Here is a 16,990-nt window from a genome sequence, read left to right on the forward strand (position 1 = left end):
GGTTGCACCGTTGAAGAACAAGTGTGTTCAACTTTCCTATCAACTCGAACGCGTCATTTGGAATCGAAAGAAACTTTTCTTGCGAAAAAGCAATTGTGACCTCCGCACCGAATTATCTTTTTTTCTTTTTTCTTTTTTACTTCCAGTTTAACGAACCTCCGCAGCCTTCTCGTTTTCAAGTTGCATCACTTTTCCTTCTTGTTACATCTCTACGTGGCCTTGGAATATTAGGCGCAAGAAAATAATATAAAAGGCGCAGTGCAGTTTGAGTTATGCGATGAGTCACTCCACGCGCGCTGTTGCATGTGATTCGACCATTTCAGTAGATGCCGCAGCGAGCCACAACTAAGCGGATCGTTTTCTCCAAACTGCCCCTTTTCGGCCACCTCGAACTCCATTTACGGGCGGTCGTTTTATTTCAGTCGGTTGCCCGCGTCGCAAGAGACTTCGCTTCTCCACAAATTGGATAGCTGTTATTCGGTCAACGCCATTTCACGGGAATGTGATCTTTTATTGGTGCTGCTTTAGAACACCACCTTTTGAAACAAACAAGTGTGAACTCAAGCGCTACCGCAACATCGGGTTGCCATTTGAGTTCGGAAATGAGGCTCGTTAATTTGCTACTTGTGTAATCTTATAGATGGACGCAAAACGGGCAATTTTTCGCGTCTCCTACACGCTTCGAACATAATCGCAAATATAAAGACAAAGTTTGCTCCATTGAAATGCATTTATATTTAACTTTTTTGCGCTGCTCGCCGTTACGAATACTGCTGGGTCGGAACGGCATCGAGGAACTCAACACGCAAGAACGACCCCGCAAAAGGTTTTAGATGTCAACAAACGCTGCTCCTATTTCTGTAGAAGCCAACTGGCTAACGTTCTTCGCTGTCCCCGAAAACCCTGAAAAAAAAAGAGCTTTACAGGTTTAGGAAATGCTGTAATCGTTTCACATATAAACCTTTGCAAAAATCGCCTTCTGCACTCTGCCATCTTTGTCTGCTGGGCTGTGGAGCGCCTTTTGAGCATTCGCTGTTGATCTGAGGTGCGGTATATCAGACACTGCGCATGCGTCTACAGCTCAGTGACTCAGCATCTTTCGCCCGGATGATAAGCGACGCAAAGGTCTATAGTCACCGGCTACAACTCAAGAAACGCGGGACATGGCCGGTCTCAATCGCTTTGTTATCACTGGGCAGTCACTCAGATTGCGTCGTTAGCCAATCACAACGTCCAATCACGAAGCAGGAATGTAATAAACCACGCCCCGCGTTTATTGACGTGTCAGTGACTAGTAGATACGTGCGAGCAGAGCCCTATATCTAGAGAGTTTAGGCATTAATTGGTAAGGGTAGGAGAAAATAAGGGCACGTCATTGGCCGAAAATGTTTCAGTGACCTAGGGCGCGATGATTGAGAGCTCTTGTGACCAACCACAGGCCACAGATATTCTCATAGCGGAGACAATGAGCTCGACAAATATTCTCAAATCACAATTTCTAGTTAAGGATGTATTCAAGTATTTCATTTCAGCACTCCCGAGTTTAAAATTGCGACTCTTCGTAACTGAAAGGGCAACGCACGTGTCGTTGTCGTCACGGCGACATTCAGAAGGCACTCAATCTTTCTTTTGATTGTAAAAATAAAAGCATATTTACCTATTTACAAGTTGAGTGGCGCGCAGGCCACACCCACAGACCCTACATTGTACTTATCTAAACCATTATGTGCGACGCAGTATGACCCTGCTTCTAACCCCCTATGAAAAACCGTGAATGCCGTTGTCGCACAAACTTCTACTCTCCAAGCGTCCACTGATCATTCTCCGAGTGGTCCGCTACCTTCTCGCGCAACGTGCGAAGCATGGACAACAGGGGCCTAAAACAGGAACGCTGAATCTCGGCCCTATGTCTACATACTTCCACAAGACTTTGCGTGCTAGTATCACAAGCAATTTCTCGACGCGTCTGCGTGTACGCCTTTGGGAATGAACGCGCATCCCAAAAAACTCGAGACACGAGAGTGCAGAATGTGCGCGCAACTACTCAACTGGTGAAAACTTGCTCATTTGTCTCAGGGCAAGTACAGTTGGGGCAGATGTCTATAGCGGTAACGCCCCAATGCGACAACCTGTCCTTTTTGGGCAGCGCTCCCTACCCCTACTTCCAGCCAGTGTCGGCAGCGTCCACATGTACGTCTGCGGTTAACATGTCTTTCCAAATTGCTTGGAAAGTCCGGGCTTGGTGTTCGACAGACACGTCGGCCGCACAAACTTCTTCGCACATTCACGATACTGCACTCTCATGAAAGCGTACAGTTGGCAACTCTTCAGTCACCCGAAGCTGTGTCGTGACGACAGAAACATCATACAGAGTCTTAGCCGCGGGGCACAGGTTGCCAAGCTCCCTGGGCACGAGAGTTCGGCGCAGGTGACCCAACGAATACAGTACAAGGGGACGACCAACATGCTCCGTGTCGTCTAAAAGATTGAGCACACCTTTTTAAACCCATAAACGCGTAATCGTTGGCCGGCACGGAATGCTCGAGCCACCACTTGATTTTAGTAGGCATAGTGCTGGCCTGACCACCAGTTCAGTTTTCCCATCAAAAGAAGAAAAAAGCAGATGAGAGATGCCATGCAGTGAGTCTAGACTGGTAGTAGGATTGCGACTTTAGCTACAAACCACAGCAGTGCGACTTTAGCTACAAACCACAGCTTCGCGCATATTATATTCTTTATTTATAAAAGAAGCTTTATAGTTCGAGAAAAGTTCAAGCACAAAAGCAAGCTCCACTTCACTCCTCGCCTGGTCGAAGATATCTTCCAAGGCCAGCTGTTTATACGCCATTTCTCAAAAAAGATACCCCGAGAACATGTACATATAAAACAGAGGAAATACAAATGGTTTCTACCAATATAATCCAAACTGCAGCGCCTTACTTTTCTTGCGATTCAACGGCGCCCCAGAAAGTGCGGAGGAGCACGCGAAAATACGCTCGACTGCCAAAAAGCCGTCAGAGTCACGTAAAAACAAAGACACGTCAACCGCAAACACAGATACCGTGCCCCGTCCGGGAAGTGCTAGCTCTCGTACGAGCTCACTCTCGTGGATCTGACGTAACAACGGGTCAATACTGAATACAAAAAGCAAAGGAGGCAAGGGACAGCCCTCACGTATACCCCCCCCCCCCCCCCCCCCCGTAACTGAAAAAGCGTCGTCGGACGACCAATAACAATAAGTTTGCTGCACAGGCCCGTGTATAAACTTTGAAGCAGATCTAGAAATAAACGTGAAAATCTGAATGCCACTAAAATACTATAGAGAAAACAGTGTTATACCTGATCAAAGGCTTTTGTTAAACAACGAAAAATGGTATGTCCTGATACATCGCAATTCTGTAAAGGCAAACCATTAGGGGCAAAACGTCGTGGAGTCGTCTAACTTAAACTGTTGCTAGAACCTTATAATCGGCTTTGAGTAGTTTAATGGGCCGCAATGCGCGAGGCTCAGATAGCACGTCGATGTTCTTGGGGAGCAGGGTCACTCTACCTAGTTTAAAAAAAATCAGGAACGTATTCGGTTCTCAAGAAGGCATTGGTAACATTAACAAGAGCGTCAACCCAGCCCATCCCGAAATTTGGAATAAAATTCAGTGAGTAAACCATCTGTACCTGGTGCGGCACCGGTCTTTATGGAACGCGAGACTTGGGAGAATTCTACGCGGGATGCGGGGCGTAAAAGCCCTTCATTCACTTCAGAGGGGATGCCGGGCAGATCTTCACAAAACTGTGGTACACCAGAAACAAGACGACAGTAGTCACCGTCTTGTTTGGAAGTATAAAGACGATGTCATTCTTGTGTTTCTTGTTTTGCTGCCGCTGTTGCCAAAAACGGTGGCGTTGGCTCGTCAGGCACTTCAAAGTGCCTTTAGCCATATCCCCCGAGACTTTCTGCAAGGCTGTCTCAAATAAACTCATACAAACAAACGTGTTGTCCGTGTCTAGTCGCTTGTAATTGTCCCTATGTCGCGCAAAAAAAAAAAAAAAAAAAAAAAAAAAACCTCTATACTGCATTATGAACCAACTAGGCCAACAACAAGTTTTAAGTGTATATTTCTGTTGCATGCACTCACTATACACAGATAGACTCGTCGCCGCAAAAAGTCGCGTATCACAAATTCAAGGAAAAACCTAGGTCAAAGACACCCTATTGGCAAAAGAAATACTACGTTCCAGCGTCGTCAAAAATATGTACAGGGCGCCTCAAAATTTTTTTTGAAGGATGTCTTTTTCATTTTAAAGGAGCTGTACAACGATATTCAATTGGAATGTTTTTCTCTCTACACGAGCTTACTGGCACACCTGGGACTCAAGGATACTCACACGCAACGCCATTGGCCAAGAAACTCCTTTGTTGCGGTGTAATTTCAAGGACAAAAGCGATAATTTTCATTCAATCTCTCCTTTGCAAAATTTGATGACGTAACTCGGGGATCGCAGTACACCCAAGTGACGATATCTGAATGCGGTTCATGAATTGGACCCGAGCATTGCGTGGGCACTCGACTTAGGCTCGTGACAATTGCTAGCTCGAGAAGCATTCGGGTTGTGACCCGTGTCCAATCGCTGCAACGACGACAACAGCCGAGCCATAACAATGTCTGGAACTCAGCGCGTGTCCTGCGCTTTGCCAACCCCAGCGCGTGGCTATGATCAACACTGGCGGCATATAATCGGCTCCAGATCACGTGGCCGCTTGTTCTGGCTGCGAGTTGAGGGGGTGAACGCTGCTCCTTTTTCTTTAATTTTTTTTCTGGGACTTCTATTGCGTGGGGTGAAAAACGAACGCGTGTTTCATAGGTCATTAACGTTGGGGATCCGTTTTAAGCGGTATTTGCGCAAAGTACAAAAATTGTTGCATAGCTCCTTTAAGGAAAACGAAAAACCTCGCTGAACGCTTATTTTTCGTCTAAATGTTGCGGTAGAGGTCTGAACCAGATGCCGAAGTTTTAGAACTAACTGTGTTCTTATTCAAATTTGAGTGATTTTTTTTAAAGCTTTTTATCGAGAAAATGGCGGCCGTTGGAGCTTCTGAATACATGGAGCTGAGCGGCGCCACTTACCGAAAAAGGGCGAAAATTTCAATTTTAAGAAAATTCCTACTGGGTTTTTATTGACCTAACCGTTAGTTCTGAATCTTTGGCATCTGGTTAGAACCGCCAGCGCTAGGTTTGGGCAAAGAATGATCGTTCAGCTACGCGTACTTTATTTCTGCGGAAAAAAAAAAAAACGAAGCCCAGTAATTTCTTTTACGGCTCAAAGCGCCCGCCATGGTCCATCGTAAGATGAAACAGAGTGAAGAAGGGGTTGTCCGAACGACTAATTTACCCGCCGTCGAAGCTGTCACGCATTCGACGGCTTTTTGCCGGTCGATATGGAAATCTACTATACAGCTAATAATATGTGATCCCACGACATTCGCGGTACCACGCACGTCGCTTCTCTATTTCGGACCGTTCGACAGACGAATCCATAATCTCCGGTAAACCGGTTGTAATTGCCACGAGGATACTATAACTACACAGTCGTAAATATTATTCTGCAAAAAGAAAAAAAAAAAAGGAGTATAGTATAGTACTATTCACGGCGAGAAGTTTGGGTATCGCCACTTGGTGGATTTTTTTCACCGCCAAGAGTGAGGATACTTCAACTTCCTCTGCTGGTGCAAGCACGTGGAATGCCAAGCTTCTATGCACTATGAAAATTAAAACATAACCTCGTGGGCTGCACGTGCGCTACCTATAGCGAGGAAACAGAAGCGCCCCTAGCGAGCTTCTCACTGCGAATGTCGGGTTGCCTTTCGCCAGGCTACAGACGGGCTCTAGCCATGCGTGCGACGTTATGAAAAGCAGAAAGTTCGCGCTGAAGGCGGAACGGGTTTTTAACCTGTTACCGACTGGATAGCGCCATGCGGTTCAAGCGCGCTGGTGCCAGCGCAAGCATCATTGAGAAGAGCATCCGCGCATTTGTGGAGCAGCCTTCGATTATGCGTCGGTTCCCGGACACTAAAGTGACTGAAGTTCCGATCAGCATTAGTCGATTAGAACTCCCAAAAACGTAACAAAAAGAAAAAAAAATTGTGGACAAAATTAATTGCGTTTTTGAAGCGTGGATCAAATTAGACTTTCTGCGAAAAATGCGTTTTTATCTTGTTTATTAAACTTAATGTTGCTGTCGTTGTTTTCTTTTTTAATTTATATAGAAATTAATGTCCTTCTTCTCTATCTCGTCTGACACAGCGTTTTATTAAAGAGAGCTTGATAGTAAAACTAAATTCAATAAACCAAACAAAACAAAAAAAAAGTAAATTTTTAGTTTAAAGTAAGACAGCACAAAGGTCGTCCCCGTTAAAAATAAAACAGCAACTCTTCAACGTTTTTATTCGATGGCATTTACCGTCGTCAACATCAAGCCGGAAGGTACTGGAAACGCGTTGAAATAGAAACCCTGGGTCGCCGTAGCAACAGGTCCTTCGGCAGCATGTTGTCATGCGCCTGTTCAAACTGTCTTCTTTTTGTCTATTACCTGGAATTCGTGCCGCCGCCACAGGGATTTTCATCCATAAAAACACTGTTCACATTCAAAAAAAAAAAGTTTCGTCGATTTTAACGCAGAGCGTCACTTATTGCGTTAAATACGCTCGCTTCGTGATTGGACCTTTGGCGTTCTTATTGGGTGATGCCGCAATGTGATTGGCTTCGGACAGACAATAACGTGATGGGGACTTGCCCGTCCCTGTTTTGTTTTTTCTGTATTTTTTTTTTTTTTAAGCCGCGTGTGATTATTTTTACGTGGTTGCGAAGCCAGACGATCAAATAAAAGCCCTAGTTTGTCCTAAGCGCCGAGTAACTGAGGGAGGGGAGGACACGAGATAGGGCATCAGAACTCAGAGTTCTGATCGGAATGATTAGTGGATACACCTAAAGCTACAGCTGCCCTTGTCTCCAGGGCACTCGTCGAATGCGTTTTTAGAGCGCGGAACGCCGGCGTCCGGCGTTTGGTTCTCGCATTCAAACCCGTTGGACGTCACAGTGTCATGTGACCTAACGGCATCGCGTGACGTCATAATGTCACTCGACGTCAATGTGTCGCGTAAAGTCGCATGTGTTAACGTAAAGCACCCTGACCCTGGCGTTTTTTTTATATCTTTGAACTCGTCACCGTTCCAGCAGCGTGGTCGGACGCGAACGGTTGAGGATATTGTTACGTCATCAGCGTGACGTTAACACTGAGGTTTCACCTCGGGTGAAGACACGAAAACCTTGAGCGCTGGCTCCGTAACACCCCTGTTACACGGGCACCCTTAAACGCGGTTAACTCGGCGTTAAATTTTGTTCCGCGGCACCGCAGTTACCGCAGTGTACTCGCGAACAACTAGTTCAGAAGAGGTGAAGAGTGCGCGTGCCCTACTTTGATGCGTGTTCAAGATGATCAAGCTCGCGTTCGCCCATAGCTTTGACTGCATAGCCGTAGAATGTTGTGGCTTAGCGTAACTGTGGAACTGTGGCTTAGCGTAACTGCAGTTAAGCGTGCCCCTTGTAACAAGGTTATAAATGCTACGCATTTAAAATATTCGCGCGAAAGGTTTGAGAAACGAAATTCTGCTGTTTACAACGCGTCATCCGCTGTGGTCGAGAAGTAGCCGAATATGGGGCCATTTATTTCGAGCACACGAGCAGCATCAATGACGCCCAACCTGAATACCCAGATCAATGAAAGGCCGTAATTGGCTAAAGCCAACAATAGTCCTCCGGACAAACAATTCTGAACTGGGGCCGCACGTGATCGCGGGTTTCAGTGTCAGGAAGATGTCCTCGGAACAAAGAAACGATTTAACTTCATATCTATCTCTCTATCTCTTGTTTTCTTCTGTCTTTTTTTCTCTTCTCTCTCTATTTTAATCTCCGCTAGCTTTCTTTCCTTCCTACGCATTATTTCTGGGTTCGGTTCCTTCAGACTGATTCGTGTTTTTATAACCGAATCGCATTCGTAATATTTGTGTCGTAATGGAGCTTTCTTAAAGTAGGAAATGCCTTCAACGGCAGCACGCTGTTTTACAACCAGGCCCGCGTTCGACCACACCCGGTAATGGGCACTGTGCGTGGGCAGAACCCCAATTCTTGTGAGAGGAAGTGTCCACGCATGCGTCCTGCCGAGAGCAGGGCCACCGTGGTGCCATATGGTGTCAGGGAGTTGAGTTGTTGTATAACGAAGCCTTCCACTCGCAGGCATTTGTACGTCCGTGTGTTTGTGCGTCCGCGCATATCCTGTGGCAGGGCACGGCCGCGAGCAAGGTATGTCGGCTGGCACAATCGGCTTGGTTGCCACGACGAGATAAGCAAAGCAATGTACAGTCTTCAGCAATATAAAAGAGCCACCAGTAGCGCGCGACTCAGCGTGGTTTAACGCCATGCTCACCGCCACACCAAAAAATATTTCTTTTAGGTTTAGACATATTTGCAGCCTCGTATTCACCAAGTGCCCTCCGTGGATTGCAACAATTTGTTCCCACAATTTTTTTATTTTTTTTTTTTGGGGGGGGGGGGGGTATTAGGTGTTAATATTTTTTTAGGGTGTATTGGTTATAAGTAGCTAGCGTAATCTCGTTACACATATTATGCAAGGTCCGCGTGTAAACAAATTTGAAAATAACAGAACAAAGAAAAAATAGCCTTAATACTGAATCCCACCAACCAAAGCCAACTTATGCATGGGAACGTAAGAGTTGGTTCAGTGTATTATACAAGGGCCCTAATCTGGACACTTGGGGAAAACTTCCGCGAGAAATTCGAGCGCCGTGATTGACCGGCGCCGAGGTCAAGCCCGGTACCGCCTAATCACGGCCGCCGAATTCCGCGCCGACTTTTTCGCCAAGTATTCAGAGTTGAGTGCCGAGACGGCGTTTCAAGAAAAACCGTTAGGCGAAGAGTTGCTCCTTCTAACGTACTTTAAGAATGAGAGGCAGAAATATAATATTTCTTATGGCTATTTGAGGTTGTTTCATCTAGAACGACGTACGCCGGATCAAGTATAAAGATTTGAAATAGTTTTTATATTTTTTATTTATTTATTACATTTTTTTTGTTGGCCCGTGGGAACCGGATTACCAAATGGGGTGACACGCACTGGTAGTATAACTTTCTCAAGAGGACAGCTGTCAGGAAATAGTGCGAATCCAGAAGACGAATAAATGGTAGAAGTGCTGGTTAATATAGAAACTAGTAAGTAATAACACAATTTAGAAGAAAAAAAAAACCGTCGTCAATAATTAAAGCAATGTAGGGTGGAATGTGGTTTTTTTTTAAGCAGTCTTGTTTAAGAAGAGAAAAAAAGAAGACGTTCTGCAAGAAGGAATAGATACCTAACCCGTGATCAATGCAGGATGGTAAGTGTAAAGTTTATAAAAGACGCTCTTATTTGAATCAAGGGTAATGAATTAAACGTTGATGGAAACAAATACGTCATATTCTTTTTGAAATGTTATATCGTGAAGCCCAACGTTGCATTATCTTGGCTAACTTGTGGCGGACCGGCGAAAGCCTGAAAGGATGAAGCGAGCTCATTGACCTTGATCGAACTAAGCGGTTTCAATGAGGATAAATTGAGTAATACAGCATGCTACAAAAAAAAAATATTGCGGAGTTTTTGTTTACTGCTAAAATAAATTTTAAAAAATCTTCGAACTTCTTCTTCGCAAAAATATTGCGTTAGCGGTCAGAACCAGATGGCGATAGTTTCAGACGCAACTGAACTTATTCGAGGGTTATAAGCGAGTTCTTGAACTCTTCAATGGGCAAGATTTTGGGCCCATTCTACAAACATCGACTCTTTGCATTTGAGGACTTCGTTGGTCGCCACTCTTCCATTTAACTGTTTGTGGCTAGCGTTCCGTCCAGACGGTATGATAGTCACAACTAGAGTTCCGTCTGGAACGCGGAGAGCTCGTGCCGTTTGATCACTCCTTCCGGAAGGCGCGTGTATCACTGGGGTGCACGTTGACCCACACCCCCGCCTGCGTTCCCGCCGCTTCGCGGCGACAATCTGTGGCTGTTGATTACAAACCTTTTAGCCCACTTCGATCCTCCGTACACGCCGCATCGCGGCGTCCAGCCAGCAACCCAAGCCCGCTGTGCCCCCCTTGCACCTCTCGGAAAGGGAGTCTATGCCATTTCAGCGAAGTTTCGTCGACAACTGGCGTTCATTTTTTCAGCGATAATAGTAAAAAAAAAATTTAAATAACGGCAAATGTTAAAAAAAAAAGAAAAAAAAAATTCGCGATAAAAAGAGTAAACCCACACCGCGGATCGAACCCGGGTTCGCTGCGTGTAAAGTAGACACCTTTCCACTACGCTACGCCACCACTTCAGAATCTTGTTTTGATCATTCGTTTCGTACGAGAGCCAACAAGAAGTTCGAGATTTGTTTAAATTTTTCGAATATTCTTGTAAACAAACTTGTCTCCCCCAAGACGTTAAATCGCACAGCCGAAGGCTTTTCCTATGACGCATTCACACTGTCAGTTGGGCTGCGTTTGCGAAGCGGTTGCGTATACGGTTCGCGATCGACTCCGTCCAGACACACCCAGACGGCGTTGGCGGTTTTTCGGCGATCACGCGTGGTCTTTTGACACTTACGTTTGGCAACCTTCTTTTACAATCCAAAATCCAGTTTAATTCACGAACCAAAGCCAGAATATAGCTATTTTGCTACTGAAGGTTTTTCTTCATGATGTTCGGCACGCATTACGAGTTCAAGATACGAAAAAAGAAACACGAACCCGCAAAAAGCCGCCTGTGATTCACTCGCTTCGCACAGAAGCATAGCCCAGCTGGCGCACCTTGGTGACTCGACCCTTCTTGCGGCATGAATAGCTGACCTTGTTTTTGGGATAGGGGGCCAGCTTTCTCCCCGCGTTGTTCGTACTGATCCTTTTCGGACTATAGGAGGTATTCACTGGACGCCATATTTGTGGGTGCTGTTTAGATCGCATGCTCAGAACGAGCTCACATTAATAGCCTGCTAAAACCGGCAACCTTGATGGTGCTAAATGCACGCTCCAAAAGGACAGCGGAAGCTCGCCGTCAGCACGCGCTCAGCAGCAGCGCACACGAATATGGCCGCCAGTGAATAGTCCCTATAGTGAGCGCGCGCTTCACTGATGGACCGTGGTGCAGGAATCTATCTGTTCGGTGCTAGCCGGTCGTGACTTCGTTGATGTCAGACACACCTCTCGTCACCCACACGTCGATCGAGTCTTGCGTTTTTTTTTCTTCCTTCGCATTAACTTGAAATAAATGCCGTTTACATTACCTATGCATCTTCTGGTACGTTCGCTTTGTTTTTTGAATGGGTTACCTTTATTTATTTTGGAATCGCAGGTGCCCTGTCAGCTCCGCCGTAGTGTGTGTGCTATGCAATTAGGCTTACGGTGTCTCTATCGACATTCCTGTCCGTCATGCATGGTGTCGAAGCTTTTTGTAGTTGACGCGACTGCCTAAATGGGTACGAGAGCAATCATTTCGGTCGATCGGGGGCGGATTATGATGTTCCACAGGCCAGGACTAAGAAGGCAGCGCATCGACGAGCTTTGGCAACCCCAAATAATAAACAAACTATTACCCAGTCCAAACCACCAAAGCGAAACGCGTTACAATAACTTATTTATTTATTTATTTATTTATTTTTGAAGGGGGGGGGGGGATCTATGTGACGGACTTGAACATATCGTTTTTTTTTTGTGGATCTGTGTGCTGCAGCGTTAGGACTACAGCGCCTTGGACGCCTCACCAGCGACAGATGCCATCTTCTTTGGAAAGCCACCGACGTCACGTCAGCGTCGCGTTGCGATTGGCTGCCGGTTCGCGAAAGCGGTTGGGAGAAATCAGTCCCGAAGCGGTTGGCGAAAACGCGCCCCAACCGCTCGATGCCAGCCGCTTTGCGGTTGAGAACGCTCGGATCCGCTTGGCGGCTGCGGAACCACTTCCAGAGTGAACGCGTCATAAATCTCCAACTTTGTTGACATGTAGCATTTATGCTTTCTAGCACAGGTGGCATAAGCAAGCTCGATAGGCTTGCAAAGACGAAAGGACCGGAAGTCGCTGGGACGCTATACTTCGTCTCATCCTACGATGGACTAAAGGCCAAAGCCACGGGCCGGCAGGTCCAATCACGTTCCACGCTAAACTATGACACGCTTAGCATTGAATATAGGTTTGGACGAATAATGCTACGAATCCAAAAACGCTGCGTCATTTTTAGAGCTTCGACAATGCAAAGTGCCAGTACGTCCTGGATTTCTTTGCAATGTAAAATTGTTGAGTCACTCATTGCTCGATCGGAACCATTGTCTGCCCATTTCCATCAGTGATCCGAGATGCGGACACCGATACGTGCATCGAAGCGAAACACTACGCAATGTCTAAGTGGCTCGTGATTGGATCTGGCGGTTCGTAGCTTCCGCCTTTAGTCTATCGTAGGGTGAGACGAAGTATAGCTGCGGTTCATGTTTTTTAAATAGGCCCTTCCTTAGTTAAAGGAACATGTATGCGCCGTGTGATAACGATCTCATGTATGTATAATCTCACGATGTATAATGCCCGTGTCCCACTAGAGCGACAGACAGAAACAAAAGACAGCGACAAGCCTCAAAACCATGCAGCATGCTCGCAATGGTACCTTTATTTTTTCTTGTTTCTACAAACCCTCTCAAATCGCCAGACTCTGGTTTGAGGCTTGTCGCTGACGTTTTTTTCTGTGTGTCGCTCTCGTGGGACACGGGCAAGCAGTGTGGCGTGCCCCGGCCGTTTCGAAGCCTCTGCTGCGTGGGCGGCGACGAGGGAAAGGAGAGGTAGAGAGAAAGAGGGAAAGGTAGCAATAGCGCCTCTTGCCATAGATGACGTAATTGTGCCTGGAGAAGTAGCGATAGCCCGGCGGAGATAGGGTGTCCTGCTCCTCGACATCACGTGGAATTTTGCGTATGTACGCCGCCGGATTTCGCCAAAAAGAGGCACTTAAAGCTACCGCTTTAAGAACTAATAGCCTAACGCGACTGTTAGATCATACGCGCCAAACAGTCCTCGTAAAGTATGAAGCGCCGTCTTGCGTAACGGTCGGTGCTCCAAGTTCTCGCCACGTTCGCGCGGTGGCGAAAGTTCTCTAGTCGCTATAGCGACATTCAAGAAAGGGGGGGGGGGGGGGGGGGGGCAATCAGGGCCACTCCAGCGTCGCTATGACTACTTTTCATTTCCTGCCGGTGCTCCGCTCGATCTGGATCGAACGCCAGGTGTGAGCCGTTCGCCGAAGGCGACGACGAAGGACGGTCTGAATCGACGACTTTTTCGGTCGAGCCCACTCTTCGCGACGCGCGATCTTGTCACCGTTGCTGTCGCGTAGCCGCCGCAATGGCGTCCGCCTCTTTGTTGAACGGCTCTCATTTTTCAGTCACTGACACCTTAAGAAACTGCGGGAGCGGAAAGTCTTGAGAATCTGATTAGTGCTGAGCAGCCAATGAGGATACGACACCGATAAGAGCGACAGCGAACGAATCACAAAACAAGAAGCATGGACGTTAAAAATCACGACCTCCAATTCCTGAAGGCTGGCGTAGAACCTTAATTTTCTGCAGGGAATGTAATCCTTTTGACGCTTTCTTCTCCTAGGCCGTGAGTGGAGCCATTTTGGGGTCAGGTAAAAGTGGAGAGGGTGTAGGAAAGGAGGAGGCGGGCAAAAGGGGAAAGTGCGAAGTGTACATCGGCCTTTAAGATTTGAGGGCTATAGTCGCCTTCGATTTAGAAAACTTAGGGCGCTGAGTTTCTTAAATTGGCGGTGACTTCTTTGTTTTAAAGAGACAAATGGTACTACAGTCAAACCTCGATGTAACGAAGTCGGTAAAATGCGGAATTTACTTCGTTACATTGAAATTTCGCTACATAGAAATTCGAGGCTAACGTTAAAAAAAAAGTTTCAACGAATGTTTCTCTGGTGCACAAAACGCACCGAGGGCGCCTTTATTTCGGTTGAAAGCCGTCGGTCACCTTTATCTGGGCCACTCTTGGCATTATTACTGACATCACGCGACGTTCGCATAGCCAGATGACCTGCATCGCGTCTTCGTCTTGATCTGTGCTCGCGAACCGCCTGAAGACATCGATCGCGTAAACCACTTCACGGTTACAGGGCACATCGCAGGTTGTCTTGCTCATCAGGCTCAATGTCGTCCCCGTCTTCAGGGTTCCCACGAACATCGCTAGCTATCGCCTCGTTGGTCATTTCCTCCGTTGCAATGACAGCAGCGTCGGCTTATGGAAAGTTGTCGAGGTCGACGTTGTCGGGGGCGGCACCATCGCCTTCAAAGCTCCATCGCCCAAGACAACGAGAAACGCACGCGTACAGTTGCCTCCAAACGAGCAGCGCGAACGAAGCCGACGGACGAAACGGCGGCGGCTCTAGTGGCCGTTCTGCACGCCACACTCACCAAATTCGGCCCGTTTCACCCTTCGCGCTTTGTCGAGGGCCCGTTTCAACGCATGTGCTTCCCGAAATCTCCTTTTTGACTCAAAAGTTTGTGTGAAATTGTCCATGGAACTTCGACATCGAAATTTCGGCGAACGGGATTTCGTTACATGGAGGTCAAAAATACATGGCGTGCATATACTTGCGCTTAGAAAACGTTATGTACTTCGTTACATCGGGGATTTCGTTACCTAGAAGTTTGTTACATCGAGGTTTGAATGTAGTACAATCGCGACAATATGGCACCAAGAAGGCATAGAAGTCACCAAGACAACATGCAAAATGAAAGAGAACCGTTAGGAGGAGAAGTGGTAATTGTAAATATTCTTCGCTAGAAACTCACAATTTAAGGAACGCGTGGCTTATCAACGTTTGTCGCTTCGTAAGTCGTTCTTATTTTTTCTAATCGGTAGATAATTTGGAACAAACATTTTTCAAAAACTGGCAAATTCGCTAAAAAGACAGAAGAAAAAAAAGCGACGAAGGATTGTTTTAGTTGATATTATCCGCCACCGTGCAAACAGTAGCGATTCATATGAAACTGAAGAGGTCATTGTTGACCACACTGTACTATAGTAGTCTCTCAAGCCAAAGCTACGAAGCGCGAGCTAGCCCGCACTCCTGGCTTTGACACGTGCTTTTTTAGCGCGAATGACCTTTCTGCGAAAGAACACTTCAAAGCAGGGACCCGGAGCTCTCGTGCTTGTGGCATTCCATTCCAATATTAGACCGATCTCACCAATCAGTTTTGTTGCGCCACCGCTGCCGGCATGCATCGCGGGAAGTGTAGTCTTTCTGCACGCGCGACAACCCTGCTGTGGGCAGCGCGAGGAGAGCACGAGATAGCACGAGCTGTCTCGTTCACTGGCGGCTGCCTCCTGTGAACTGCAGGTATGGCGGCGTCGCGCATGCGTGGAACGCTTAGTGAGATCGGTCGATTCCTCAGCCCAGCGTGCGATCTCCTCAGCCCAGCACGTGCATGTTCGTCGCTTCAGAAAGTGAGCAAATCACGCGCACAAACGCTGAAAATGGAGCCGGCCAGGAACCCTTTTTTGAAAAGGCCTATTAGCGGCGAAATGTTTCGGTGGCGCCCTCGTTCGGTTACCTTTCGTGACGTCATTACTTTGTGGACAACAAGTTCGATGGTGTTTGTAATGGGCATGGTGGAAACCTGAAACCATAGAGCTCTGAAAGCAACACTGCCAACACCGTCAAAATTGAAATTATTACATTCCTCTAATTGCCGTCGATGAGGCATCCTTTGCTGATGTCATAGTCAGCATTCGGCCAATGGACCTTTTCCAAATACCGACGGCACCAGGCGGTGGCTGCACGAACTAAAAATCAAGGAAGTGACCTCCTGCGCTACCATCGATAACGGGAGCTACGTTACCAGTTGCTTCGCTCTCTGAGCAGCGTCGCGTGCCCAACGCAACGAGGTAGGCCTAGCGCGACTTTAAAGAAGGAAATCCGTAGCGTCCACCCAAACGTCGTGTTTTTCTTTCCGTCCACTTTCTTTTTTTGTGTAACACAATTATATATATGCTGCAATTACGTGTTCTACTCGTCGATTTACAGCCTCATTCCGAATTTCCTCGATTTTTTCGTGCCGACTTCCACCGCTTGGCATCGGGCGCTCGCGCGTGCGCAGAACGCTTCTCGGAAAAGGTGCATTGTGGTGGGCCAACCACAGCGACGCTTTCGATCACTCACGTCGCCACTAGGGTGTATTTACTGGCAGCCATAGCTGTGTGCGCAACTTATCAGCGCGTGCTGAGAGCGAGCTTCCACAGTTGTCCAGCAACGTGCATTAGGCTCCATCAAGATTGGCGGTTTTAGCCGCCTATTGGTGTGAGCTCGTTGTGAGCATGCGCTCTAAACATCACCCTCAAATACGGCGGCCGGTATACACTTCGTTTAAGCTTAAGTGCAGAGGCAGCCGACGCTAATGAGACAAATCAAGGAGCGTCAAAAGTGCAAGTCACTGACCCTTTTTCGTTTAAGATAGTTTCAGCGATTATAGAATACCTACAGAAACATGGGGAATACCATGATGGTGCCCTTTCGATGCTGTCTGATTGGTCCCAGCAGCTCGTAGCGTCCGTTGCGTCTGGGCTTAAAGGGGTAATTAATCGATTTTTTTAGTTTCGCTAAATACTACTTAGAACCACTCCCTAACGTTAATAACTAAATAAACTTGCCTAAGTTTTTCTTTCTAGGCACTGGCAGTCGCAAAATAAATTCGAGAAATGTGACCATCGTTCATCCCCTCAACTCGGTGCCGTGAAAAAGCGGCCACGTGGCCTGGTGCCTTGCTTATGCCGCCAACCTTAATCATACCCACGCGCTGGGGTCGGCAAAGTCGAAAACGCGAGCTGAGCTCCAGGCATTGTTAGAGTTAGGCTATTTTCAAAACCGC

At 47.0% G+C, this 16,990-nt stretch overlaps 1 protein-coding gene across 1 annotated transcript in view; it reads right to left on the reverse strand.

The window, feature by feature from the left end:
* LOC115311063 overlaps positions 1-16,990 on the reverse strand; it is a 153,201-nt gene that overhangs the window by 108,179 nt on the left and 28,032 nt on the right. The window lies entirely within an intron of this gene.

The sequence above is a fragment of the Ixodes scapularis genome, unplaced genomic scaffold (assembly GCF_016920785.2).
Source record: "Ixodes scapularis isolate PalLabHiFi unplaced genomic scaffold, ASM1692078v2 PGA_scaffold5__190_contigs__length_132052651, whole genome shotgun sequence".
NCBI lineage: Eukaryota > Metazoa > Arthropoda > Arachnida > Ixodida > Ixodidae > Ixodes > Ixodes scapularis.